The 3,244-nt window shown below is 44.8% G+C and overlaps 1 non-coding gene across 1 annotated transcript; it reads right to left on the minus strand.

The window, feature by feature from the left end:
• Positions 1 to 1,121: 1,121 nt before the first annotated feature.
• On the minus strand, positions 1,122 to 1,228 carry LOC127491277 (U6 spliceosomal RNA). Its single transcript, XR_007919848.2, has one exon. It is a non-coding gene; the product is annotated as a U6 spliceosomal RNA (small nuclear RNA).
• Positions 1,229 to 3,244: the final 2,016 nt, after the last annotated feature.

The raw sequence follows: 3,244 nt of genomic DNA on the forward strand, positions 1-3,244 counted from the left end.
AGACAAGGCTGGGCCAGGCCAAAGCCAGGAGCTTCATCTAGGTTTCCCACATGGGTACAGGAGCCCAAGCACTTGGACAATCTTTTGTTGCTTTTTCCCAGGCTATTAACAAGGAGATGGTTTGGAAGTGGAGCAGCTGGAACATGAACTGGTGCCCATGTGGAATACTGGCTTCATAGGCAGCTGGCTCTCATATTTAAATGTTTGATCCGGGCCGGCGCCGCGGCTCACTAGGCTAATCCTCCACCTAGCGGCGCCGGCACACCGGGTTCTAGTCCTGGTCGGGGCGCCGGATTCTGTCCTGGTTGCCCCTCTTCCAGGCCAGCTCTCTGCTGTGGCCAGGGAGTGCAGTGGAGGATGGCCCAGGTGCTTGGGCCCTGCACCCCATGGGAGACCAGGAAAAGCACCTGGCTCCTGGCTCCTGCCATCGGATCAGCGCGGTGCGCCGGCCGCAGCGCGCTGACCGCGGCGGCCATTGGAGGGTGAACCAACGGCAAAGGAAGACCTTTCTCTCTGTCTCTCTCTCTCACTGTCCACTCTGTCAAAAAAAAAAAATAAATAAATAAAATAAAAAAATAAATGTTTGATCCATCTGGAACTCACTTTTGTATAAAATGTGAGCTAAGATTGCATTTGTTTTTTAAAGATTTATTTATTTGAGAGGTAGAGTTATAGACAGAGGGAGGCAGAGATCTTCCATCTGCTGGTTCACTCCCCAAATGGCTACAGCAGCCAGAGCTGGGCAAATCAGGAGCCAGGAGCTTCCTCTGGGTCTCCCATGTGGGTTCAGGGGCCCAAGCATTTGGGATATCTTCCACTGCTTTCCTAGGCCATTAGCAATGATCTGGATCAGAAATGTAGCAGTTGGGACTTGAACTGGGGCCTATATGAGATGCTGGCACTGTAGGCAGAGGTTTAACCTATTGCACCACAGTACTGGCCCCCTAAGGTACCATTTTAACATCTTAAATCTGGTGGTTCCATCACCATGTATTAAATATTCTATCTTTCTTTATCAATTTGAAGTGGCACCTTTATCAGCTTTGTACTAAGTTCCTGTATAATTTTTTGGAATTGTAGCTCTACGACAGAACCCAGTGTTTTTTTTTTTTTTTTTTTTTTTAAATATGGAATGCTTCACGAATTTGCGTGTCATCCTTGTGCAGGGGCCATGCTAATCTTCTCTGTATCGTTCCAGTTTTAGTATATGTGCTGCCAAAGCGAGCACAGAACCCAGTGTTTAATTAAACCAAATCCCCCGAGCAGTCTCAGAGCCACTCTGGAGGTAGGCACAGAGCGGCCAAAGCTCCATCCACTCCTTTCTTGACTAGTTGCCTGGGGTCAACCCTGCAGCTGCTCCATGTAGATCTTGGGGCTTTGGGAGTAGAGTTTGAAAGCCACTGATCTGGCCCACTTTTTGCTGATAACAAACTGTGACTCAGTGTAACTGAATCACTTAAAATGATGTCCTGGCAAGAATCCTGTGTATCCCTCCCTCTCACCTCACATGCATGGAGTGTGCCATTGACAGAGGAGCTGCGCTAATTGGGGTTCACTGAAAGTTGGCGAAATCTTAAATCTATAGCTACAGTGAGGGAGGCCCTTGTGTAGGTATTTCAGGAAGGATGTTCCAGAAGGGTTGAACAGCAGGTACGGAGATACTGAGATACACATATGTAGATGGAGATACGGGTTTAGGTACAGGAATGGGTGCAGTATCGTTAATATAGAGACAAAGATATAGAGCTTGAGATTTGAATATGATCCAGCCAAGAGTAAGAAAATGTTAACTTAGGAGCCTGTTTCTATTAATACAAGTAAGTCCCTATGTTACAACATTCATGGCTAACAACCTACACATCATATTGTTTGTCGTTTCATATAGAAGTGCCCTAAACTGAAAGGGATCATTGCAAAGTGTTTCTGGTGACATGTGTGGGGAGCAACTCGGACTAGACTGTTACTGGAATTAAGACTTATTCTATGCATCTGCTCTCCCACAATATGGCGCTGAGAAGGGAGTAACAGCTTCTACATAGCTGCCTCCAGTTCAACCAATAAACAGCAGGACGTGCTCCTGATTGGAGGAGAGCAGCGTACTCGGCGTGTGGGTAGCAGAGTTGGGATTGGTGGAAGAGGACTATAAAGGAGGAGAGAGACAACATGCACCAGGAACACCTGAGGAACATCTGAGCAGCCCCCGAGAGAGCTGGCTGGTGGTGTGCCGCTCCGCCGCGGAAGTGGGGAAAGTGGCAGGGGGAACCGCCCTTCCACAGAGGTGGAAGGGTCGGTAGCCAACCCGGGAAGAACCAGCAGCAAACCCAGGGAGGGCCGAGCAGACAGAAGAACAGCGCAGGGTTTAGTGTCACTCCTCCATGAAGAGGGGGAGCGACAATGGATTCACCCCGAAGCTCTCTCTGCTATAGCTGCTTCAATTTGGGTTTTGGTGCCAGCAGCTCAGGGTCCTGACTGATACAAATACTTTTCAAGTTTTTTCTTTTTTATATAACGTTTTATAAATTTAAGCATATGGACATTTCACCTCCTTGGTTAAATTTATTCCCTAGTATGTATCTTTTGGTGCTATTGTAAATGAGATTATTTTCTTGATTTCCTTTTCAAATTGTTTATTATTAGTATATGGAAGCACTGTTGAGTTGGTGTGTTGAATTGCAACCTTACTGTATTTACTAATTGTAACAGGTTTTGTGTGTTTGCAAGTGTGGTGTCTTTAGGGTTTTCTGTATATAAGATTGTGTCATCAGCAGACGATTGCATTTCTTCTTTTCCTATATGGATGTCTTTAATTTCTTTCTCTTGCCTAATTGTTCTGGCAAGAACTTCCAGTCCTATGTTGGATAGAAACGGTGAGAGGGTATCCTTGTGTTTTTCCTGTTTCTTACAAGGAAAGTTTCCAACTGCTCATCATTGAGTATGATGTTAGCCATGGACCTTTTATATGGTTTATTGTGTCGAGGTACATTCCTTCTAATTTGTTGGAAGCTTTTTTTTAATAACAAAAAGGTGTTGAGTGTTGTCAGTTTTTTTGAGATGTTCATATTTTCTCCTTCATTCTATTAATGATCTGACATGAAACACATTGATTTGCAGATGTTGAACTATCCTGAGACAAGTCCCATTTGATTTGATATTTTTAATGAGCTGTTGAATTTGGCTAGTACTTTGTTGAAGATTTTTGCATCTGTGTTCATCAGGGATATTGGTCTATAATTTTTAATAATAT

Source organism: Oryctolagus cuniculus, chromosome 11 (assembly GCF_051225735.1).
Source record: "Oryctolagus cuniculus isolate XC-2025 breed Fujian yellow rabbit chromosome 11, ASM5122573v1, whole genome shotgun sequence".
Classification (NCBI taxonomy): Eukaryota; Metazoa; Chordata; class Mammalia; order Lagomorpha; family Leporidae; genus Oryctolagus; species Oryctolagus cuniculus.